The sequence below is a fragment of the Ambystoma mexicanum genome, chromosome 1q (assembly GCF_040938575.1).
Source record: "Ambystoma mexicanum isolate Mex_15411 chromosome 1q, UKY_AmexF1_1, whole genome shotgun sequence".
Classification (NCBI taxonomy): Eukaryota; Metazoa; Chordata; class Amphibia; order Caudata; family Ambystomatidae; genus Ambystoma; species Ambystoma mexicanum.
Genome location: NC_090922.1, coordinates 285,231,238 through 285,258,434, shown reverse-complemented (window position 1 = coordinate 285,258,434; position 27,197 = coordinate 285,231,238).

The following is a 27,197-nucleotide window of genomic DNA, read 5'->3' as shown; positions in this document are numbered from 1 at the left end:
GACGTGCGCGACGCGCACAGTGAAAGCGCACAACCTCTGCGCATACACTAGAAAGTGGGCGGAACACGGGGCGTAACGCGCGGAATGGGGAACAACTTGTGAAAACAAGGGCGTAACTGGGGATGTACTGCAGGGAAGCAGAGGGAACGCCCACACGCACCCGAACCACACGTATTCATGGAACCGAATAGGGCAAAGCCACGCACAGCGAAAGACATGCACAAGCCGATACACGTCCGCCACACGAAGGCAGGCGGTAGCGTCCCTGCGCATTACAAAAGTGGCAACATACAGCAATTGTGCGAGCGGGGCACGTGTATTTCGGGGTTGCGCGGGAAGTCACACACGCGATTGAGCGGGGTACGTGTATTCCGGGGGTTCGCGGGAAGTCACACACGCGACCTGGCCTGGGGGAGCGGGCTACGTGTATTACAGGGGTTCGCGTGAACTTTTTCACGCGATCGGGCCTGGGGGAGCGGGCTACGTGTATTACAGGGGTTCGCGTGAACTTTTTCACGCGATTTCAGCAGGGTACGTGTATTTCAGGGGTGCGCGGGAAGTTTAACACGCGAATAGCCTGGGCGCGTGTATTTCAGGGGTGCGCGGGAATTTTCTCACGCGATTTCAGCAGGGTACGTGTATTTCAGGGGTGCGCGGGAAGTTTAACACGCGAATAGCCTGGGCGCGTGTATTTCAGGGGTGCGCGGGAATTTTCTCACGCGATTTCAGCAGGGTACGTGTATTTCAGGGGTGCGCGGGAAGTTTAACACGCGAATAGCCTGGGCGCGTGTATTTCAGGGGTGTGCGGGAATTTTCTCACACGATTTCAGCAGGGTACGTGTATTTCAGGGGTGCGCGGGAAGTTTAACACGCGAATAGCCTGGGCGCGTGTATTTCAGGGGTGCGCGGGAATTTTCTCACGCGATTTCAGCAGGGTACGTGTATTTCAGGGGTGCGCGGGAAGTTTAACACGCGAATAGCCTGGGCGCGTGTATTTCAGGGGTGCGCGGGAATTTTCTCACGCGATTTCAGCAGGGTACGTGTATTTCAGGGGTGCGCGGGAAGTTTTACACGCGAATAGCCTGGGCGCATGTATTTCAGGGGTGCGCGGGAATTTTCTCACGCGATCGGGCCTGGGGGAGCGGGATACCACTCACCGTCTGCCTTGCGTGTAGTAGAACGCGTAGCCAACACCCGCTGTGAAGTAATGGCGTGTGAACCCCAACGGATGGAAAACACACGCACCGCACGAAAAGCACGTACAGAACATAAAGGCACGCGGGATCTCCAAGCCCTGCCAGGGCAACGCCCGTGCGCAAAACGTCACAGACGCGCTTACGCTGTAAGGGCCTTTGGTCCAATGAAATCGCGTACGCGTGCTGACGCGCTTACGCGCTAAGGGCCTTTCCTCGAATTACACGCTGACGTGCAGATTTTTCACGTGCCAAATCACTCCGTATCAAGCTGGCCACGCGAAAACACACGGAAGACCACGCTCCTGCCCAGAAGGCCGAATTACTGCCCCCCAGTGCCCCGAGCAGCCTCCCACGTGCCATCTGCTGCTGCCTGCCTGCCTGCCTGCTGCCACCGTGCCCTGCCATTTGGTGCCTGCACATCAGCCATCTGCAGGGGTCCAGTTGCTGTGTCCACCCCTGCTGGAACAGTAGACTCCCGACTGGGATACCATCGCTCCACAGCCCAGCCCCAGGACCCAGTTGCCCACCCACGCCTGCCTCGGGGGTCGCCATGTCGGGGCAAGCACCATCTGAGACCAGTGGCGACCCCCAGCCAGAGAGGCAGAGGGCCACCAGCTTCAGTGAGAAGGAAGTTGGTGTCCTGGTGGAGCATGTCCTGGGGCATTATGATGCCCTCTTCGGAAGACCACGCGCCAACAAGGAAGGACGGGAGAGGATCTGGGACGATGTAGTGGTTGCCATCAACGCGGAGGGGGTGGCAACCCGCGACATCAAGCACATCAAGAAGCGCTGGGAGGACTTGAGGTCCAGGACCCTCAATAATGCCCGGCGCCTCGCAGAGGGGGGCCGGGCACGCCTGAGTGACATCCAGATGAGGGTCCAGATCCTTCGGAGGCAGACCCATCTGGAGTTGGCCGGTAAGTGGCCAAGCATTACTGTGTGAGACAGGGCATGTTGCAGTGTGCTGGTTGTCTGATACCTGCCTGTATGTGTGACATAGGCCATGTACGTATGTGTGTGTGCAGGGACATCATGGTCAGGCATGTGAGTACAGTGATGTGTGAACCACATGGTTGGTGCATGTGTTCTAATGCAACATGGGGGGCTCTGTGCGGAATGGACACATGGAAGCATGGCAGTCTCTGTTCCTGGACATGGGTGGGGGTGAGGGATGGGTGCTGGTCCCATGTACACGTATGGTGTCCATGTGTGTGTGTCTGACCTGCGTGTCTGTGACTTGTAACTGCCATGGATGCATGACACATGTCTGTGACAATGTTCAGATTCACTGATGCAGCCTAGTCATCCTTGTATCCACTGCGTCTGTGGTGTACGAGGCCAGATGGATGGAACTACGGTGAGGTGTGTGCATGTGATGGCAAGACCCATGATGCATGTGAGTTTAAAACCAACATTGTATGAATCATGAGTCCCTTGGTCATGTATGCCAATGTCCATGGCATGCGCCATGGCTGTTACTGTATGTGTTTTGCCTGCACTGACCCATGTGTTGTGGAGGGACATGATGGAAGTGATGTATGACAGTGCCACTCATCTGCTGTTGCTTCCTGTCTAGGGGACCATTGTACAGTACCCTGATGCTTGTGTTCTATGTCTCCCTCTACACAGTGGCAAGTGAAGAAGAGGGCGGAGAAGGCACTGTGGAGCAGAGCGGCGGGGATGCCGCCACGGCTGCAGCGGAAGGGGTGGGTGAGCCCCCACAGGGGCTTGCACCGGCGGAAGACGGCGTGGAGACATCCAGGTTGGTGGTTTCCACAGAGGGGGAGGAGGCCGCTACTGAGCCACACATGGGGCCTGGTGGGGGCATCCCCGCTGGTGCAAGTGGTGCAGTCCAGGGCCAGGGGCAGGAGGCAGCACAGGTCGCCGTGGAGGTGCCTGTGCATGTCACTGTCCCTGACACTGTGACTGCACCACCATGCACCAGCAGGGATGCCCCATCCCAGGCCCGTCCGCAGGTAGGGGAGATGTCCATGTCATCTGACACTCCTCTACCTGCGGACGAGGGGACCCCTGGCCGTGTGGAGAGGGTCCTGATTGGTGTCGCGTTGCGCACGGCTGGCATTCGTGATGAGGTGCATGCTTCCCGGGAGGAGCATGCACATCATCACGAAGAGCACCGTGCGTACGTGAACCATTTGGGAGCCGCCATGGTCGGGGGTTTCCTACATGTGTGTGGCCTTCTGGCGACCCTCTCCTCCTCTGTGGAGGCTATGCGCCAGTCGTGCTCTATGCCGTCTTCCGGCCCAGATGCCACCAGGGCCCCCTGTGGACCTGCCCCGACCAACGCAGCCAGCTCAGTGGGGACCCCATCCCTGCCACAGTCGGGAGTCGAAGGTCCATCAGGGGTGGACACACCAGCAACTGTCCCCCTGCAGATGGAGGATGTGCCGGCATCATCTGGCAGGGCACGTGCACGACGGCATCGGTGGATTCCATCAGCCTGGATGCCGTCGTGCTGGCAGAGGCAGTGGCGTCGGAGGCAGCAGCAGGCTCGACGTGGGAGGCATCATGGCTCGGGGCCATCAAGATCAGAAGGGCAGGCATCGGCCGGAGGGCAGGAGAACCCTGGGATGGCAGTGTCTTCCGTGTGGGAGCAGTTGGTCCAGCGGATAGGTGTGGAGCGGCAGCGGGCGGAAGAGGAGCGGCTCACCATGGTCAGGGCGGAGTTCTCCATGCGTCGGGCGTTGAGGCGGGCTGAGTGCCTCGAGGAAGCTCGCAGGGAGTTTGAGGTGGACACGGGGTTGTCCCTGCGAGACCTCGGGGCCAGGACAGAGTCCCGCCTCCCGGACATCGACATGGAGTTCGATGATGCCCTGGCCGGCAACATCACAGAGTGAGCCGCAGGACTTGCCCGCTGCCATTGTATATAGTTCTTTAGTTAGTTAGTGTTAGGTTTCCTTTATTTTTTAAGTTTTTTTTGGACCGCTCGGACAATGGCCACTTTTCTGTATATATTTTTTTTATTAGTTAGTAGTAGTAGGTTTCATTTATGGTGTTGGGCTCATGGACCCTGGGATATTCTTGTACATAGTTTGATGTTTGGAAAACATTTGTTGGTTTTATATTTGTGTTCACCATGAGGCAATGGTTTTTCCTTATTTTTCCCCCCATTTTTTTTCTTTGGACTACATTAGTTTTTGGATTCCTTTGTTTTTTGATTTTTTCTATTAGTTCTCGGACATGGACCATTTGTTTTGTCATCCCCATTGTTGTGTGTTTTATTTCTTTACTTCATTTTCATCTTTAATACATATATTTATTACTTACATTTGTGGTATTTTCTCATTGGTTTCATGCATGTCATGATATGGGTTTTGACATTCACTTGCACCCATTGTGTATGTGTGTGTGACGGACATGTGTTCATTTACATACTTGCCATTGGGGTTGTATCATGTAATTGCATCTACTATGTGGGTGGATGCAATCCTTGGCTGGGTGTTTGTGCTGGGTATGCTGCCCATTACTGCCATGATTGCGTTTCGTCAGGACCTGGGGGCAGGGGGACATGAGTGGGGGCCTGCTGGGGGGTGGGGGTGCAAGGGGACATGAGTGGGACATGGTTGGGGGCCTGCTGGCAGGTGCCCCACAGTGCTGGGGGGTAGGGGTGCAGGGGGACATGAGTGGGGGCCTGCTGGGGGGTGGGGGTGCAAGGGGACATGAGTGGGACATGTTTGGGGGCCTGCTGGCAGGTGCCCCACAGTGCTGGGGGGGTGGGGGTGCAAGGGGACATGAGTGGGGGCCTGCTGGGGGGTGGGGGTGCAAGGGGACATGGTTGGGGGCCTGCTGGCAGGTGCCCCACAGTGCTGGGGGGTGGGGGTGCAAGGGGAAATGAGTGGGACATGGTTGGGGGCCTGCTGGCAGGTGCCCCACGGTGCTGGGGGGGTGGGGGTGCAAGGGGACATGAGTGGGACATGGTTGGGGGCCTGCTGGCAGGTGCCCCACGGTGCTGGGGGGGTGGGGGTGCAAGGGGACATGAGTGGGACATGGTTGGGGGCCTGCTGGCAGGTGCCCCACGGTGCTGGGGGGGTGGGGGTGCAAGGGGACATGAGTGGGACATGGTTGGGGGCCTGCTGGCAGGTGCCCCACAGTGCTGGGGGGTGGGGGTGCAAGGGGACATGAGTGGGGGCCTGCTGGGGGGTGGGGGTGCAAGGGGACATGGTTGGGGGCCTGCTGGCAGGTGCCCCACGGTGCTGGGGGGGTGGGGGTGCAAGGGGACATGAGTGGGACATGGTTGGGGGCCTGCTGGCAGGTGCCCCACGGTGCTGGGGGGGTGGGGGTGCAAGGGGACATGAGTGGGACATGGTTGGGGGCCTGCTGGCAGGTGCCCCACGGTGCTGGGGGGGTGGGGGTGCAAGGGGACATGAGTGGGACATGGTTGGGGGCCTGCTGGCAGGTGCCCCACGGTGCTGGGGGGGTGGGGGTGCAAGGGGACATGAGTGGGACATGGTTGGGGGCCTGCTGGCAGGTGCCCCACGGTGCTGGGGGGTGGGGGTGCAAGGGGACATGTGGCTTGGCTGGGGGGCATGCCCATGGTGGATGGGCTGCCTGCGGGACATGACCAGGGGTGCAGGGTAGTCCCCTGTGGTGTGGGCTGCCTGCAGAGGTCGTGGAGGGGGTAGAGGGGAGACCTGGGAGGACCCACACTGGCAATTCACCTCTTCAACTTCCCGCACACCCACGTAATACACTGCCCCACTCGCACAGGCCCAATCGCGTGTAGAATGCGTGTAGAATTTCTCGCGCACCCCTGAAATCCACGTACCCAGGCCAATCGCGTGTAGAATTTCTCGCGCACCCCTGAAATACACGTACCCTGCTGAAATCGCGTGTAAAACTTCCCGCGCACCCCTGAAATACACGCGCCCAGGCTATTCGCGTGTGGAACTTCACGCGAACCCCTGAAATACACGTAGCCCGCTCCCCCAGGCCCGATCGCGTGAAAAAGTTCACGCGAACCCCTGAAATACACGTAGCACGCTCCCCCAGGCCCGATCGCGTGAAAAAGTTCACGCGAACCCCTGAAATACACGTAGCACGCTCCCCCAGGCCCGATCGCGTGAAAAAGTTCACGCGAACCCCTGAAATACACGTAGCCCGCTCCCCCAGGCCCGATCGCGTGAATAAGTTCACGCGAACCCCTGAAATACACGTAGCCCGCTCCCCCAGGCCCGATCGCGTGAAAAAGTTCACGCGAACCCCTGAAATACACGTAGCACGCTCCCCCAGGCCCGATCGCGTGAATAAGTTCATGCGAACCCCTGAAATACACGTAGCCCGCTCCCCCAGGCCCGATCGCGTGAAAAAGTTCACGCGAACCCCTGAAATACACGTAGCACGCTCCCCCAGGCCCGATCGCGTGAAAAAGTTCACGCGAACCCCTGAAATACACGTAGCACGCTCCCCCAGGCCCGATCGCGTGAAAAAGTTCACGCGAACCCCTGAAATACACATAGCCCGCTCCCCCAGGCCCGATCGCGTGAAAAAGTTCACGCGAACCCCTGAAATACACGTAGCACGCTCCCCCAGGCCCGATCGCGTGAGTGACTTCACGTGAACCACTGAAATACACGTAGCCCGCTTGCCGTGCTGGTACAGGGTTAGCGCAGCCCTTTGCGCTGGATTGGGGATTTTGATGGCTTTTCCCTGCGCGGAAGGCGTTCTTGGGGGCGTAACTGGCGCTGCTGCAAGGTCGCTGCGCCACTATGCGCCACGGCTGGTTTTGGTGGCTGGAATCCATGAATACGCTGTGCGCGGAAATGGGTTTTGGTGCACGCGGCTGGCGCAGGGATTCGCACGCGCACACTGTGCGCCAGCAGCGTGCGCCACTTGTGCGCTGAATTCTATGAATTACCCCCATAATCTTTTTGCAAACCTTTGTGTGGATTTGTCAAATGGCACCACATTTATAAGTCTTTACAATATTTTGGGACCCCCCTCTAATTTTACCCCCATTGACAAAATCCCACCAAACTTTGCAAAAACATCTATATCTAGATCTATTATCAGTTTGCCAACTTAAGTGTAGATTCGTCAAATGCCACCTCATTTATAAACCTTTACATTATTTTGGGACCCCCTTCTAATTGTGCACCCTCTTGACAAAATCCCACCAAACTATGCAAACTCAGTTGGAATTGGGTCAAGAATATAATTGCAAACCTTCATGCAGTTTCATTAAGTGGTGCCATAGTTATAAGCCATCCAAGAACTGCTTTTCACCAACCCCGTAATGCAGAGGTGTCTGTGAACTTCACATGACTGTTCACTGACTTTTACAGTGAAAAACACCTGTTTTTTTGCTTCTTGCAGCCATATCCCATCCCATCTTCATCACCCGTCATCTCCCAAGAGATTATTTGATAAGTTTGACAAGTGCAATGTTTTGTTTTTTAATATGTTTTTACTGTGATGTCCGCGGACACCAGCCTCTGTCCGTGAATCCAAGATGGTGGGCGTTTCCAAAAATCTGATGCACTTCACGCTTTTCAACATCCAGTCAGTGGGCACGTCCAATGTCCGCGAACAGGAAAATTTGTCCGTGGACTGAACCCAGATATTACTATTTTTTTTTACCTGCCATTGGTCGTTTAAAAAGAAACTAGTGATGGATTTCCACCAAATTTACAAAATCGCGCTTTCGGGGATAAACAGCCACTACTGTCACAAATATGGTGAAAATCCATCCAGCGGTTTGGGCTGCAGGCATGAGCAAACTTTTTCTCCGTTCAGTCTATGAAAAAAAATCTGGAATCCCCATTATAACTCCCCCCCCCCCTAAACCTCACCAACCTTTTTAAAAAAAGCGGGCCATATAGTTTTTTTGCAAAGTTTGGTGAGGATTTGTCCAGGGGGAGCAAAGTTATAAGCCTCCCGAAAAGAGTTATTCCTATGGATTTTGCAACTTAACCATAACTACACGCCCGCTACCGTGAGCCGTGCAATTCTTTCTGTACCCAAGCCTGTTTCTTGGCTCATAGGTGGCACAGTGGGATGGATTCATGTGGGTCCATATTGGTCATAGACAGGGCTAACTTGAATTAAATATAACAGATATGTTGTGCGGCACCTTAATTGGGGGGAGGAACCACCCATATTAAGGGTGGTATCCTAATATATTGCTACATTTGGAATTTGCAACAAAAAAGAGATTTTTTAAGGTGGAGATTTCTTACACCATTTATGTATAAAGAAATGTGGCCGTCTGACAAGACAATGGGCCTCATTAAGAGTATGCCGGTCCAGTGACAACGTTGCCGGTAAGCTACCGGCACTGTGGTTACCGGACCAGCATACTCCGAGTTCTGCGGGCGGGTGCCGTCCCTCCCGCCAGGTCTGACCTGGCGGGTGGAACGGCACCTACTTGCAGACTTTGACGGAAGCACTGGCAACATTATCAAATGTGCTGGTGCTTCCGTCCTCCCCATTCCCATTGAGTCCTTTGGGACTCAAATAGAAATGGGGAGTCATTTTTACCAGCGCCTGGCTTTGGGGAATTACTGGGACAGCTGAGGGTGTAATGCCCCGGTTATTCCCCAAAGCCAGGCGCCGGTAAAAACGCGACTATCGCCGGGGTCGTAATGAGGCCCAATGTCTCTCAACTGTAGCTTTTATTGTTTTGGCTCACGCTTTTCTGTTCATTTTGTTTGCTTTATGTCCCATTCTTTGAGCGTTTGCACTCATGCAATCCTCAGTGCTGTGTATGCAAAGACATCAAATGGAAGGTGTTATGGACACGTCGTTTCCATCTGACCAGCAGCTGAATTTATGTGTTTAGTCCGGAAGGCCCGGCACAGAGAATAACAGTTTACAAAATGTTGAGCTGTAGATAGCACTGGCCAACATGAAAAGACAGAAATAAAAGGACATTACAATCAACAGCGAGAAAGACACTTCGAAGGCCTGTGTGCATGCAGTCCAACAGAAATAAATGATGGAGCAGACTCATATATTGACAGACAGATAAGTAGATAGATGTGGAAACATAAAATACAGGTGCACACTTAAAGCATGTATAACACTCAGGTTTATAATCATAGCATTGAATGCCAAAGCATTGAATGCCTTACCATCTAAAAAAAAGTGTCGAAAGAAAACATCAATTGCATTTTTGTTTATGGTACGGCCTCCCCCATCACCACTTTTTTAATGTTTAAAAACCCAATACAATTAGAATAAAACCTTTACCTTAATAAAATGCATTAGATGTTTTTTTTCAGCGATTTCATTTTTTATGGTAAGGCATTTGATGCTTTGGCATTCAATGCTATGACTAGATACCTAACAACAACTCAACATGTGCTAGACACACGGTCCCATGGCCAAATGTATGCTGATATGATTAGTGGAATTGTAATACAATGCTTTTATGCCACTTTAAATCTTTAAGTTTTGCAGTCTTTACATCCAGATAAACTGTCTCTGATATCATAGATTTGGGGGGGCCCACATGCAAAACCTTTTACTTGCCAATAGAGATGCAAAGGGTATTGTGATTGCTGGTCTCAATTGGGGCCTTTACTTACTTTAATACATGCCATTCTGTGAAATTGCTTTTGTCTTTGATCACAGAGTACTCCCACTCTCCTCTTCGAAATGGCGTTGGTGCTTGTGAGGAGCACCACTTTAAAGGCAACCCGCCTTGGTTTCATTGTTTAACATTTATCTGTGGTCATAACAAGAGAAGCACCATCAGAACACCTATTTTAAAACCTCTAAGCCACTCACTGATTGGCAGATTTTCTGACTCACTTTCTTGGCCAGAAATAAGGATTTGCTGATGCCCATGCTGCGCCAATTTTAAGCTGTAATTGTATTTATGATTTAAAATGTTTTATTTTTCATAATAACAAATAAGAACATAATATAGTGTTAATTTATTAAATATGCACACAATCAACCAAAGTCAGAACATATTAAGTAATTCATCATAAACTAATTCTGAATAACAAATAGAAGAGAAAGAATAGAGGTGTATCGGGGGGGGGGAAAAGATGAAAAAGAAGGAAGGAAAAAGAAAGAAAGCATTGAAGCCAATTGTATTTAGAAATAGTAAACGCTGCACTGTACAGGTGGATGCCCCTGGTCACCTATTTATATGCCATGGTCGTTTATGCATTCGCTCGAGGCAAGGTTTAACTTCTGATATTAGACCTAAACATCACGCTCATGCCGCGTAATGGCCGCCAGTTGATCTTTTCTGCAAATGATAAAAATTAACCTTCATCATTGCTGCGCTTGAGGTTACAAGGTAATCTATGAATAGAGCGAACTGGCAGCAGCCGAAATACATTAGTTTCCAGTATAACCTTTCAAGCAGAATGAACGCAACAGCATCATGGAGTCTGCCTGCTCTTTTAGCAGTGTCCTTTTTTTAGTTTTACTTTTCAGTGGCGCCCATAGCACTCCTGAAGGCCAACGGACACAGAGAACAGTGTCTAATTTCGGACGTTGACTAGAATGAAGAGGAACTGATGGAGCGCCATATCTCATTAATGACGTGGTGCCTCAGGGGAAAGAGTGATTAAGCAGCGAGAAAAATGTGACAGTCCTGTGAGGCTAGCATGGGCAGTGTATCTAGCAAAAATAACCTTGCAAATGATCTCTCGGAAGTTAGAATTTGAAGGATGAATAATCCCACACAAACCAATCACTTAGCCCTCTACTCCCTAATTACCTTTGTCTTGTGTTCCTAAAGCGCGAGAAAGGAGCTTAGTATTTGAATTTGACATTTAATTTTGCTCTGTTAATACCGAAATGCTGCCCTTAATAGGGATACAAACCAGGAAGTAATATATTGGGCACCGTGGTTATAGCCTGGGAAGAGCAATCTATATGGATATAACCATTTCGAAAGGTCATTAATACCGAGATAAAATTAGGCTAGGCTTTTTCTTGGTCCATCAGGAAAGTTATGAATATATATCATCTGCAAAAGGAGCTAGATAGCATTCACAGGAATGCGAAAGAAGCGTGGAGAGAAACAGGGATTCTGTGCAGTTGTAAAATGTTAATAGAAATATAATCTTGTTGTACTGTAATGATCCATCCAAAGTTTTAATGATGCTGGAGGTCCTTTTGTTGAAATGACCAAATGAAATTGGCATTAGGTCAAACAAAAACTGTATTTTAATGATTATATCCGCAGCAGCGTACAGAGGTGCAGACGATTTGAGAGAGTGTTATCTGCTCAGTCCTCACTACACGTGGCAAGACATGGAAAATATTTGTACAGAGCCATAGTAGCCTGTGCATCCAAGACATTGTGAGACTAGAGATGGAGACAGCACAACATTCATTACCTGAGCAAGCAGAACTGAGCACCACTGAGCAGGTCTACAGGTCCATCATTGGAAGATGAATGCAGGTTATTCTCTGGAAATGTGATGAAAGTGCTCGGAAGGCTGACAAGGATTTTGCAACCTTAAACAGTAATGAGCATCGGATGGAATGGATCAGAGGCATGGAGTGTGGTGTGCTGGAGAGTCGGGTGGAATGGAAGGACGTGTGTGAAGGGCAGCGTTTTGAAGGTCTAAAACACAGTCATCTCTTGAGCCATATAAATATCCTGGTGCTGTTAAGCAACAATAACTGCCATTAACAAAAATAGTAAGATATGCCAACAATACTGCCCCATGTAAGAGAAATGGGCAGCAAAAGTGAAATAATGAAACTACATTAAAAAGCTGCAAACATTATAAGATTGCGCATATAGTGACTTGACTCAATGGCCCTCATTAGGACTCCGGCGGAAAACCATGGTGCTATTAGCACCATGGTCGATGCCGGAGTCCGCCATGGCGGAATGGGGAATTACCACCCCATTCCAAGGTTGGCGAGGCAGTAATTCCCCATGCCACTGTGGCCCTTCCCCATTCCCATTTTTGCCCCATAGGGCATAATGGGAATGGGGAAGGCGGTAAGTACGGTACCACAAATTGTGGTACCGTACTTACCTTGAGAGTCCCGTTGCAGGCCACTACTTTAACTGTTAAGCCGTTAAGGTTGGGTCCTGCAAAGGGACCTCGTAATCAGGCATTAAGGGTTTAACGGCGCCGACACCTTTTACGGCGCCGTTAACCCCTTAACGCCAGGGTCCTAATGTGGGCCAATGTGCTTGGTTCCATTTGGGCTTATTGCACAAAATAGCAGACTTGCTTAAAGTTGAAAAGGTTGCTTTAATATGACAGGCCGCAGCTTACAAAAAAAACTCTAACCTGGCTATCTGGCCTTACAGACTAACATATCAATTAACAATCGCCAAAACAAACACATAATTAAACAGTTTATAATTCCTCACTTCCTGTCCCTTACTTCCTCCCCTCTGCCTCAATTCCTCTCATCCTTCATTCTAGCTTTCTCAAATCTTCTCCCCGAGGCCAAGCCCCTCCTTCTTCAATACCTCTTCCCCTGCTTTGTATCCCTGGGGAAGCCTGTTGGTGCAAACAGCAGCACCCCCTCCTTTACCGCGCTAGTACCCCTTTTTGCTTCCCCCAAACCCTGCCCCAAAAGGCCATGTCTCCAGCACCAGAAAAATCCTCCCTTGAGGTGCTCTTTATGCCCCCTCCCCCAACCTCTCATCTACCTTCAACTCTATATAATATCCTCCACTGCCATCCTAACATCAAACAGATAATACTTGTTTCCCATGAGTGACAAGTGTGCTGCATGCTCCCGAAACAAACCAAAGGCCTCATAAATGATCTTCTGGTGCGCCAGCGTTTGCACCCCACATGACCCGCACAATGTCACCACTTCCCTATTGATCTTTTTCCACATTCGCTCCACACCCCCTTCTTTCACTGCCCCCTTCTGTACCCTTCTTGGCATAAACTTGGTCCACACCAACCACACAAAGGGCCATCTAAATTCCTACGTCATCGTTTTTTATCAGTGCCAGACCCATACCCCTAACTAAGTAGTTCTCCCCGGCATGTAAAATTAGAGCCGCTGGAACTCTTGAACCTCCCTAATCCCCACCAGCATAGCAAACAGTTGGTCCCACCTGAGCCCCCACCCCAGACCATCTCAACAACGCTACGTTATAACTGCAACCCAACTGTGTCCCGAAACCCCTTTTTGCTGCATCTTTGATTTCCCTATGGAGTGTCCGCATATCCATATCTGTGGCAACTCAACACTTCTCTGTGCCACATCTGCAAAAGAAATGATTTTGTGAGCCTTCTCCCCATCAACTACCCTACACTCCGAACCAAATGCATTTGTTCTTAACATTCTCCATTTCCAAGATCCCTGATGTATCCCTTGTACTTTGGCGATTTCCAGCACCCCAAACTGTTAACATTTTCTTCGGACAGACCCATACTACTTCCTTGAAATGCCGCCCCCATCCTAAAAGAAAGCATTTGAAAATCCTCAGCTTTCTCGCCCAACACCAGCAGGGCTCTCCTCATCACCGCCAGAACCTGAGAAGCTGTCACCTGAAACCCATTTTAATGCTGGAAATCCGAATCTGCTCCTCCTTTACATCTCTCCTGCCACAATGCTCCGTCCCTCACTAGACACAAATCTCTACTACCTCTATCCCGATGCCCCCAAATACCTTTGCCCTTCTGATCCGTTTCATCTGCAAATTGTTATACCCTCATTGTTTTCTGACAGCTATACATCTCTCCACAGCAGTCCCACTTTACCCATTCTCCCCGCTACCAGCTCTGACACCCGAAATGCCTGCAAAAACCCCCCATATAAATCATGTCACAAACATGTCACTTTCCCAAGATGACCAGCACACCCCTTAGATAACCTTGGACAACTTCAATAACAAGGCTGCTGAAACAGTTTCCTGCTGTCCTACACTTTACTTTTTCCCTTGCCCATCCTTCCAACATCCTACCTGCAATTTCAACCCTGGTAGGCTGAAAGCCCCAGATCCACTTCTCTTGAAAAGCAATGTCTGCCAACTTCCCTTATCCACAAACCTCAACATAAATTCAATCACATCCTCTCTTCTTTTCTCCTCCACATTCTCCCTACCATTCCAGCTAGGTGCCCCTCCTTTCAAAAAGTCCAACCATGCTCTCCTGTATACGGCTCACAATGCTGGGACTAGTGAACCCTCTACGAAACGGAGTGCTGTCCACCACCTGCTGCCACAGCTCCTCCAGGATCCGGTGCCCCTTCGCCTCTGCTTCCGGTCTCAACCCACGGAATCTCTGCCACTGAAAATGAGATCATGCATCAGTGATGCAATTATCCTCCCCTGGCACGCGAGTTGCTCTAAACACCCCATTCCACTTCAGACACCTCAGCACAAATTCTCTCATTAGCCTGGCTACTTTCGGGTCCCTAGCTGACAGCCTCTTTACAATGTTGACCACTGCTTCATTGTCAATGTTAAAATTCACTATTTTTTTCTGCAACTCTATTCCCCACGAATCCAGTGCCACTAGCAACAGGAAAAACTCCCAAAAGGCTATGCTCCTACCCCCTTTGTTCCATTGCTCAGGCCCCTTTTCAGTGCATCACCTACCCCTCCAGTACACTGCAAATCCTCCAGAAACTGCTGCATCTGAAAAAAACTTGAACTTCCCATTTCACTGGGTCCCCTTGCAGCCACATTAAAACTCTGTTAAATTCTTCCAAAAATCGCAAAGAAACCTTACAATCCTCCTTGACCGCTCCTGAAATTCTCACCCTGTAATGTGGGTACTTCTCCCCTGTCATGGAAAGTGCCATATTCCTGCAAAAAGTGTGACCCAGCACCACCACCCAAGATGTGAAATTGAGATGCCCTACTAACCTCTGCATGTCCACCAGCATCATTTTCCGGGCCTCTATCACCCTCTCCAGCAACTACACCAGCTTGATCACCTTGTCATCCGGCAAAGCGGGAGGTCATTGCAACTGAATCCAACGCAATTCCCAGAAAAGTCAAAACCACTGCCGGCCCCTCAGTCTTATCCTCTGCCAATGGCACTCCCAAATGTTGCATCAGTGACTGGAAAACCTCTAACATCCGTTGACATTCCTGCACCTTTATCTCCCCACTGATGAAAAGAGAATCATCCAAATAATGCAAAACTCCTTGAAAACCAGAACTGTAGGAGGAACAATCTCATTGAATAAAAGAGCTAAAATGCTCAAACAATGCACATTAATAGAACGGTCACAAACAATTTCCCCAATGAATCAAGGAGTGCGATAGGGTGGTAATTCTTGGGATCCGCACCTAGCCCCCAGCTTAAATATTGGGACTATGTTCGCCTCCCTCCAAGAGGTTGGCACCTCCCTATTCTGCATGATCTGCAAAAACATGAAGACCAGGAGTTTTCCTGACTGCTCCATATTTTTCTTCAGTTCTTGATTAGATAGCGCATCTGGCCTCGCGGCTCATGATGAGCTCAAGTTCCCAATCATCCTCTAGGCTTCCCCCTCGTAAAAATTCAAATTTCCATCTCAAAGATGCAGAGCCACCTTCCTCTCTCTCTACCCTTCCCGGATCAGCAAATAGGGAAGTATAATGGGAGACCCAAGCTTGTTCTACAACCAGGCCGCTCTAAAGTTTCCTCCATTGTTTATCAATTCCCAAAGGTTGCGAGTATTTTTAGCACATAACGTCTTTAGCATATGCTCTGCATCCCGCTGAGCACTCCCTATTCTAGAATCGATCAGCCAGTTCCAACATTTTTGTCTGACTTTCTGCATTCTTTCCTTCTTTAACATTGCACTATCCCTCCAGATCTTTCGAATGGAGGATCGCATTTGGCATCTCACCTTCACCAGTTCTGTGTCATATACATTTTTCCGGGTCAAATCTCCTTTAGCCTTATGACTCCCCTTCTGACAAAAATCTCTCAGGATCCAGACAGAGTCTACCCTAGTCGGGTCTGCTTGAATAAGTGCTTTGGATTGACTAACTACTTGGGTAACGTCCTTATTTGTCAACCTTAACCTGTTCTTACCCCAGTCCAACTCCACCTCCCCTATTCTTTCCACACAGTTCACTGGTTCCAGCAGAGATATCGAGATAGCCAATGGGTCATGATCACTTGATTTCTGTTGCACTTTGTCAAATCGATCCACCTTCGTTCTCAAATTTTCAGAAACAAAAAAATAGTCAATACAAGATTTTTATGACCCACATCTCCAAGTTCATCCTCCTGGGATATTTCCCTCTGTTTGTGCATTGAGCAGATGCATATCTCAGAGTCTCACTCCTGTCATCCACCTGCACACTCTCTCATCCCATTCACATTCTTTCAACAGGCTTCCTTCTTTGTTAAGGAGTTTAATATTTAGGTCACCACAAAGAATTATCCTTGCATCATCCCGTTCCCTCATGGCAGCATCCACTACCCTCATTATGGACTCTACAAATTTAATTTTTTGTATCATGGTCAGGGCTTTGAAACATATTCTTGCCGAAACAGGAAGCCAATGCAGCTCCCTACGGGCATTGAATACATGTTCTCTTTTTGATAGATCGTACACAAAGCGAAAGGCACCATTCTCTACAAACTCCAGCTGATCAATGCAACGAGACAAGGACCCCAACAGCAGCAAGTTGCAATAGTCCAGTCGTAGTAGTATAATTGCCCTGGCCAGCGTGGCTAATTTATTTTTGGGGCAGAAGGGTTTGGCATGCCTTAGCACTTTTAGATGGTATTGTGTGGCATGAGTGATTCCATCTACAGGAGCTGTGGAGTCAATGGGCCTCATTACAACTCAGGCGGTAAGGGGTTTACGGCGTCGTAAACAGCGCTGACCCTTACCGCCTGAGTACGAGGTCCCTTAGCGCCATGGCGGATTTAACACCTGCTTTTAGCAGGTGTTAAAATCCATGGCGCTAAGGGACCATGGAGTTAATTACGCCACCGTAAATTACGGTGGCATAATTAACGCCTTCCCCACTCCCATTATGCCCTATGGGGCAAAAATGGGAATGGGGAAGGGTAAATGGGGATTGGGGACTTACCGCCCCGCCAAGGTCGGAATGGGGCGGTAAGTCCGCCAACCACCATGGCGTAAACGTAGTTTACGCCATGGTGGTAAAGTCACGGCCCAGGCGGTAACTTACCGCCTGGGTCGTAATGAGGGCCAATGACCGCATTCATTAAGAAAGTGAGGATTTTCACTTTTTTATGGATGGGGATAGTGTGTTTATCAATGAGCATGCAGTCATAGTCCTCTGAGAGTTTACCTCTGGTGTGCACTGAGCCAAAAACTAGTAGTTCAGTTTTCGATGGATTGAGACACATAGAGTTGATGTCCATCCAGTTGTTGATGGTACAAAGGATGTGCTAACCTGTTCCAAATCCTGGTTGTAGTTGCCACTCAATCCGACAATGAGTTGAGTGTCATCTGCATAGTTTGATAACTACACATTAAGTGAGGCCAATAAGTCACATAAAGCCCTAATGAATAGATTGAACATTACTGAGGATAGGCATGCACCTTGGGGGACCCACTCCTTAATGGGGTCAGGTCCGAAGAGGCCATCACACTTTGCCATGAAAGCACCACATCCTTACTTCCTCAATTAACCCACCGCCAGATCAACACTTGCACGAGACACCCCGCAATCCTGCGGTGCAATGAAATCATTCACAGATGTGCCTTCTGGCCAAGATAATTGATGAATTAATCGAAACTCTCTGACTGCTTTCTTAGGCACAATGCCTAAAGGAGAAATCACTAAATCACCTGGCAAATCCATAAATGGGACATCCACCCTCCCCACCACCACCACCTCCTTCTGCAACTTCACCCTTACCACTTCCAAATTCTCCCAAGCAGACTTATAGCCTTATTCATGGAATTATTTGTGTGAAAAACACAGATTTGCGCTCCTTTCTGCACGAAAATCCCCATACTTCAAACAGGGATTTTCGGGCAGAAAGGCACGCAAATCTGTGCTTTTCACACAGACAATTCCATGAATCAGGCTCTTGTTGTTTTCAGCCCACCCCTGCAAGCTCGGGCCCTGGTATCCTAACTTAAAACCTTCCTGAAAACCATCCCGCAAAATCCTGGCCCCTTCCCTGTCCGGATAAAAACAGAGCCATTCCTCAACACATCCACCTTAACTGGAGTATAGGCCTTTCCTCACAACTCCCTGCGCCTCCCCACACCCACTCCCGATATCTACTGTCGCAAAACATTGTGTAACGTGTTGCTGTCCTGTGCATCGGCTGCACTCATGTCTAAATCTGCATACTGGTCTAGGGCATCCCTCCTTATTAAAGTGCCAGAATGCTGCTGATAGCTGACCTCTGCATCCTCCCCGCCCCATTGAAGGCGAGGTGACCAGGAAAGGGCCGGTAAGGCACTGGTAAACTATTTGCTGTATGCGGTGTTGGGGCTGGATGAGTGGGTGCCATCCACTGTAACCATAACCCAATATCTATCTCTCCCCATACTGCTTGCATGTCCTTACCCATCCTAGCCCTGAACTCTTCATCATATCTCACCCAAGCAAACCCTCCAAACTTAATCAAGTTCATTTACTTTAGCAAAGCCAAACACCTCTCAGGGAACTTTTCCCAGTAGATGTTTGTATGTATTATAAATACCGAAGTACAGTTTTCAAACTTAACCAGTACCCTTGGTCTTTATGCTAGCTCCCTTTCCTCTTCCTTGGACCCTTCTTTGGCTCTCACTTCACTGTGTAAGAGTTCAAACATGTCTACAAACTCCCCTGCCCACATTTTTTCTTTTGCAGCCACCATCAGATGCACGTCCGGTGGCTTTGTAATACCCATATAGAGTAGGATCTTTGTCTTCTCTGTACTCTCACCTGTATTTTCCATAGGTACCCCACCACCCTTTTTGCAACTATCTCTGTGACCTTGTCCATTTGTATCTGTACTTCAACTGAGGAGACACCTCTCCCGCTCGCTCTCGCCAAGGCCCCTGCCGACACACCCTCCTTTTTGACACTGAACCCTGGTGCCCTGACCCCCCTGTGCGTTTCCCACCTAGTCCCCAAACTGAGCCATGTCGCAGACCATTACCTTTCTTGCTCACCTCTTGCTGCCCCCATGTCACCTAGCCGCCTCATCCTGGCCTCCACACAGCTACTCCTCATTTCGTTCCTCAATGGGCTCCTACTGTGGGGACAAAAAACATCAAAAGAGTCTCCTGGCCATCCTCCCCTCCTCCTTCCCCAACTTCTGCTACCACCAACCCCATCTTCCCCTTCAAACCTTAAACCCCTCTGCACATTTTCTCTCCCTATATGCTCCCCTTGGTCCCTCTGCCCCCATCACAATCCATTTTCCTCCCAGCATTCATCCTCCCCAGTCATATACAATTCATGTTGTGAGCGCACGCTCTAGCCGGGCAGCTCCTCGTCAGGCCAGCATGGGGCATCCAACCCAATGCTCCTGGTTGGTCTTCTCAGCGGGGTCGTGCTAACCCCTTCCTGCTCGGCTCTGGCGAGGCGCCTCCACCTCCACCCTGCACACCGATGTGCTAGGGGCTGTACCGCACCTCCTAGTCTGTCCACTTATGTCTGCCAGAGGACCTGCTCTAAAACCCTCTCTATCCACCTCCTCTAACACCACAGGGGCCCTGCTTATCCCTCCGCTTACCACACTGCCTTGGCAGAGGTCGATCCATACCTTCCCCTTTCTTTGCCATGTACTGGGGATAGTGTCACCCTCCTCCCCCTGCACTCTTCTGCAGGTATTTTCCACCTCAGCCCCGCTGTACCACTGCACCCCTTCACTCCATCCCAACCCTAACCTCCTCACTAACTTGCTCTGTGTCCCCTTCGGCCCCTACTCTTCCCCCATCTGCACCCTCACCAGCCTCAGCTGTTCCCAACCCACAGTCTGGCTGACTGCCGTCTGCTCTCTTTCTCCTTGCCGCCCTCCTGGATAAATCCCTCTTGCTTCTCCTGACCCCCTCATCTCATACCTCACCTCTACCTGCTGATGGGCAGCAAGCCACCACTGCTGCGAGGGCCTTGTCAGAAGCAGCTCTGCGTTGTGGCCTTCCACCCCCATGCTCCTTTCCCCCATAGCTTCTTGTAATGCCCCTTCAAGCTGCGTTGTTGATGCCCTTACTAATAATGCTAAGAGCCTCTGGGTCTACCAAACCACTTTGCCTGGTACCTTCTCCTGCAATCCTGCTCCAAAATGACAATTGATCCCTTCAAGACACTGACTGCCCCTGCGGTACCCTAAAATAGTCTTACAAACAAGCACCTGATAGGGTTAATCTCCCTGCTCAGAGTTTATTTCTGTATTTGTTTGTACCAAACAAATACCTAAAATATTTTCCTGTATACCCTACAAAGATTCCTATTTTTTTTATTTTAAATGTTCAATATATATCCTCTCTGGCCAGCAGGGGCCACGCCCTACCCCCTCACAATATCACAAAATGTTCCCACCCCACCCGGCAATATACAATATATGTCACCTGAACTGATAACAACCTACACTAATATACCATATTACTACATAAATTCCATAAGACTGTTTTACATTTAAACAATTCCTCCCCGCACTCTGCCTGACAGCCAAGCAGCTCTCCTACTTGATAATGGAGTGTGTCACATGGAGACCACACCCCCCCCGCCCCCAGGCAACCATAGCAAGCACTGCACTTACAGATAGATGTGTGCGTGCTGATAGAGCTCCCTGTCCTGCTGAGAATGTCTGCTGCACTAATAAACCCAGCGTAACTCCAAATGGCAGACAATTACATGCTGAACTCAGAAGGAAGGAGTGATCCCGAGCAGTACACACCACACACAACCCAACCCTCTCTAACCACTGTTGCTTCCGTCAGAGTGAAGAAACAGCAACAAGGAACTGAAAGTGGGGCCGACCCCGTGAAGCACTGTGGGCCAAACCTTCCCCTTCAGGTAAGTGGGCATGTGATTTATTTACAGAACCACCATAATATAATAAAACCTTGAAGCACACCAAAGCCACAAATCCCTTCACCAATTCCTAAAAAAAAGCTGACAGACACGACGAAAAATGGCCCCAAGAGCAGCAACCCGACAAATGATATGCCTCCAACTGTCGCTTGCTCTCGAACCTTCCCTGCCCCTGTTAAGCGGCTTCACTTCAACACTACAGCTAAGTCAATGCCTAGTCTGGGATGCTGAGATGCTGAGGAAACCCTTATTGATATATCTTTAGGTCCAGTTCATGTACTCTGGATGACAACCCTTATATAACACCCCTCTCTTAGAATCCCCCTGACCCCACTGAGCCAAGAAGTAGGTTTGTTTTGCAAATTAAAAGGTTTATTTGAAAATTAAACCATATATATCTATCACACTTTTATAATAAATTAATATCTGATAGTACACTTAGACATATGATGTGGATCCACAATGGGTAATGTTACAGTGGTACACTTGATTACTTAGAAGTAGTATAGAGGATGAGGTAGCGGAAATGCTTTATGGTTTCAAGGAAATGCAAGGTGGAATAAATGCAGTTCAGAAAATAAGCTGATATGGTTTCACAAGAGATAATATGTTCACTTTTCCCCTGGTGGCAATTCACCCCCCCTATATGCAATGCAAGGAGATGGAAGTAACACACACAGTCTTCAGGAATATAATCAAATACAATACGGAATTCAGGTCCCCCCCCAGCAAGCTTAGAGGAAACAGGTAGCAGTTTGAAACACAGGCCCAAAATGGTTTTAAATGTGATGGCAATGGATGGGAAAATGTGCTAACTGATTTTAATTCCCTCTAGAGATTCAGGGTGAGTGAGAGATGCTTGTTGGTATTAGTTCAGGCTCACTTTAGCAATGCTCTATGAGTTACTACCAGGTTGCAAACGGATTTTAACAAACGAAAGAATGGAGCTGCTATTTTGACAAGTGGAGAAATTGAGCCAAAATCGCAAATCGCGGTAAATTTCGCGAGTGCGTAAATCGCAATTGCGGGAAAAGTATAGGAAGTAGGTTCGTTGGAAAGCCTAGAATCACAGCTTTAAAATGAAAGTTAAACCACATTCCTAACCCAAACGGTTCAAGAGATACGGACGATTTAATAAAGGTAGATTTTCGGATTTAAAGTAAAACTCAAAATGACAGGTGACAGTTTGCAGCTTTAGAATGACAGATGACAGCTCGCAGCTTTAGAATGACAGATGACAGGATTACTAGGAGGCAGTTCTACTTAGGTTAAATAGTTTGGATTAGATTATTTTAACTAAGAGATTGGTTCTGCACAGTTCTGCTAGGTACTCACAATATAAATTTGAACTAGGCCTAGTCACGGATCTGGTCAACACGTCCAGCGGCGGTTCTGTCTGCTCGGCGGGTCAATCAGGCACCGGTTCTGCTCACAGCGATCCGGATCTCTGGTTCTGCTCACAGCGATCTGGGTCAGCTCTGCTCTGCTGCTCTAGCCTCACTGGATACAGCGGCCTCTGGTTCTGGATACTGGTCTGCTTTCCGGTCCGGATCAAGTGGATTCTGGATGTAACACTGCTTTGTGGGTACTGGCAAAAGTTTTTGGCAAAAGAATTCAGACAGCTTGCCCAGCTGTGGAATAGTTTGCAAATGATTTTAAGGATGCTGAGGCCTGCTGAGAAGAGTTCTCAGTTTGTGGGTTTAGGCCCTTGCTTTAAGTCCTGAAGTAAATTTCTGGTCTCTGAAGATTGATGGATGTGAAGTCTGGAGTCTCCCGGCAGAGCGTCCCGCAGAAAATGGAATTGAATCTCTCTACCTGTCCCAGCAGTCTCTTTTTATGTGTTTTGGAAGTGGGTGTGTGCATGGCATAACTGAGCCTGCCCCTCTCTACTTGTCATTGGCCCAATTCTCCCCTCTCCCATGATTGGGGGAAGGAAATGGATTGTCATCATGATGAGGTCTGTTTATGGGTCAGAGGATCCTCCCTTGGTCAATTTGCCCACAAATCTATATTTGATTCAAATACATATTTCCCAGATACACAATTTGTTGAAATTACATGTACACATTATAATTCCTTATGGTCCATGCTTGTCCGCCTCTGATCTTCCTGGGGGCTTGCATTCAAAAATGACAACATTTTGCGCTTTTTGACTGGTTTACCAATATCCGACATTTACCAAAAATTACACACATGTGCGCAAGGAGTATGGACATTAATTGATGAAGTGTCAGATTTTTAACATGCAGACATTTGGAGTAAGACCCTATTTTCCGCTAACAACCCCCCAGCATACACCACAGGGTCCTAACACCTCTTAAAACGTGCACAGAAAAATCACAAGAATAATGATATTACTTATATAATTCTGACAAGTCCGTATTATGAATTATCCATCTTTTTTAAAATTATGCTCTGGCCCAGATGGGTGTGGTTTAGGTTCCAAAGCACATGGGGGAAGCTTCTGTCTGCCCCTGCCTCCAGCTCGGGTGGCTCCCAGAGGCACTTCTCCTCCCACTTCTCCCAAGAGGAAGCCACTTTACGGCCCCCCCAATATAACATTTGCCTGAGTCCAGGACAAGGCTTTGTTCAACCTCCTGCGGTGCCCCTCCCCTAATCTAATCAGAGAGGTGTCAACTCCTTTTGGTGGGGAAGCAGGATGCAGCTAGGCCTGGGAAGAGTGGCTGAGCAGGTTCCTCCTGTCGGGGGTAGTTGTCAGGCAGAATTCAGCTAATGTCACTTTAGTTCCCAGTTTAAATCAAAACTTACACTTTTTACATATACATTAAATAATGACTTCCTTCAAGTCATTTCAGAATATAGTTTTACATTGTACCCACCTCTTAGCAAGTCTTTCCTTAGTCTGGTTTGGGTTCCTCTGTTCAGTTTTACACAAAGGTCTGGTGGTTTTAAAACACTGACTTCCTGATAGTGGTGAGAACCGGTATTGCAACCATTTTTGGGATTAAGAAAATTAATTCCCCACAGTTCTGAGTTGCTTTTTGGCAATCAGCATTGCCATTCCTTATGGTTTCAGGCTACTGCGTGTGTAGCCCAATGGTGGTTTTGGGCAGTGCCCTCCTGTGCTCACAACATAGGCAAAAATGGAAGGCAGCCTATTCTTCATGTTTTCCCTGTGCACTCTCTGGGGAGTTCTGGCCATCATGATGTTTTCCATGCCAGTACTGCACAGTTTTATGGTAGGGCTTGGATGCATGGGTAAAAACATCCCACAAGCCCCCCCTCTTGTGATGCCCATTCTGTCCTTTCAGTGATGGAACTCGCAAGATCTGGGATGTTCGCCTCCTCTTCTTCCTATTCCATATATGGCACAGTTCAGCATCTTTTCCTCCCTCCAGTCGATCAATCAGTTCTCCTTGCTGGTCCTGATGGTAGGATTGGGCGGTACCCCAGGCCCCTCGGATCTTCGCTCCCGGTCCCCAGGTCACCTTTCCGTGGTCAGTCTCCATGTTTTCTTTCTCCTAGGACGACAAAGGAAACCGGCAATACATATTCATAGACATTTCTCCCCCACTATTAATGGTGTGGCGAACATATACATTTTATAAATCAGAAGATATGAACATATACATTTTCTTTTTTAAATTAGGAGACAAGAACATATATATATATATATGCCAGAATCACAGAATTTTATATGCTATATGTGGAATATTTTATTGTTGGAACTGAATTAATCTGCAGCGGTCCCCTCTGGTATTGCAGAGGACTCCTCCAGTTGCTGCAGCGTGTGCCTGGGATGGCAACACTTTAGCTGATTTATATGTACCCACTTGTCTTCCCCTTCCGCCAGACTACCTTTGGGGATGCAGATTTTGTAGGCAACAGGGGAGATCTGGTCTATAATTTCAAAGGGTCCCTTCCATGTAGGCAAACATTTTTGCTGTTTGGCCTGGTTCCTTTGGAAATTGTATAGATAGACCCGGTCTCCAACATCATATTCCTTCCTGGTGGTTTTCAAATCATAGTGCGTTTTCATACTCTCAGCTGATCTTTCTAGATTCCGCTGAGCATAGGCAAAAGCATGTTGGAGGTGTTTCCTTAAGTTCTCCACATACTCATGAGTTGTGGAGGCATGTATCAGTGTCTGCTCTTGGGTCCTGTAGAGCAAATGCTGGGGAAGCACCATCTTGCGTCCGGTCATCAACTCAAATGGTGACATTTTAGTTGCAGATGAAGGGTTAGATCTTATGGCCATTAGGACCAGAGGTAATCGGATATCCCAACTTGGCCCAGAATCTGCCACAAACTTTTTTTAATATGCTCACAATGGTTTGGTTGTATCTCTGCACTGCTCCAGAAGAAGCTGGCCTGTAAGCAATGTGTAGCTTCCTTTTAACCCCCAGTATCTCCCACATCTTTGTCATTACTTCACTGGTGAAGTGGCTACCTCTGTCTGACTCAATCCTTTGAGGTAGACCAAAACGGGAAAAGATGTGGTTAATCATCAGGGCAGCTGCTGTTTCTGCCTTGCAGTTTGGGGCCTGGAGACATTCCACCCACTTGGTAAACAAGCATGTAACGGTCAACATGTACTTGTTTCCTCTAGACGAGCGAATTACAGGGCCTACAAAGTCGATTTGCAAATCTGACCATGGCAGTGTCATCCCCCTCTTTTGGAGAGGCGCACGGTGTGTGAGGGATGATGGCTGAAATTGTGCACACACAAGACACCCCTTCAAGTATTGGTCGAGGTCCTGCCCCATGTGTGGCCAGTATTCAACCTCTCTTAAGATTTCCAGTGTTGTGGGAAACCCCCTATGACCGGCTGTGGCCGCATCATGGGCGTGTCTTAACATCAGGCTTCGGAATGAGGTAGGAACCACCCACTGATATGGCCAGCTTGGGATTTCCTTACGAACAGCCTGTCTTGGATCCGGAACATCTTTGGACATTTCATCAACACTCTTAGGTCCTCTTTCCCAATGTAATCGGTATCCGTCAGGGGAAAGTTCTCAGGGTCCTCAATGTGTTGGTAAAACTTACCAATTATTGGATCCCCCTTTTGAGCCATAATCAAATCAGCATCAGGGGTCTCCTTACTCCATTGTGCAGTTGAAAGATCATTGTGAGCATTTGTCTGGGACCTAGTGATAGCAGTGACCTGGAGTTCCCCCAACAAGGACTCTGTTTCTATTAGATCCCCTTGGATGGCCCCGGTTTTGGCCAGCTGATCAGCTAAGTCATTTCCAGTTTTGTCTGGTCCCTCTACTTTGGAATGACCCTTGATCTTATTCCAGTAGATGGTCATCCCATTTGATGTGACCAGATCATCAATATTTTGGATTAACTTCCCATGTTTCAAGGGTTTGTTATTAGCACATAACATGCCTCTGGTTTTCCAATTAACCAGGTGCTCCACGAACCCGTTCCGTACATAATCCGAATCTGTGATTATGACCAGTTTGTGGAGTTGATGTTGGACAGCAGTGAGGATGGCCTGATGCACAGCCATCAACTCTGCCACCTGACTACTTCGGGGACCAATTTTGTATCCAGCGGAGGGTTCTGGAAACTCCTTCACCCATACATTCCCTACGCCGGCCACCAGTTCTTTCTCCCCGTTGTTGTCAACATGGTACGAGCATCCATCCACATAGACAGTGGGCATTCCCTCACACTTGTCTTCTTCAAAGACTTTGTGTCGGGAATTAAGGTATGCTTCCATGTTGTCCTTGATTTTTAGACTTTCGTCCTCGAGACAGTTTTCTCTGGCACAATCATGCAAGTCAGCCAGACCTTGCGCGAGGGGACTCTTCTTGTTTTGGCCATATCTGACCTTCACAGGAAAGCCTTGCATTGACAGAATCCAGGAAGTAATTCGGGAATTACTCACATTTCTGGCCCGGATCCTGTCACTTTGGAGATATTGCAGAGGCTGGTGTGGAGTCTCCACTATGATGTGTTCCCCCTGGATAAACGGGCGGTAATTCTTCAATGCCCACACCGTTGCCAGGAGTGCCTTCTCACAATCGTTGAATTTTTCCTCCACAGAGGATAAAGTTTTGCTTGCATAGGAGATTACTTTATTGACCTTGTCATGCTTTTGGTATTATACTGCCGTCAAGCATGCATTAGAGAACCCTGTCTCCAGGAAGAACTCC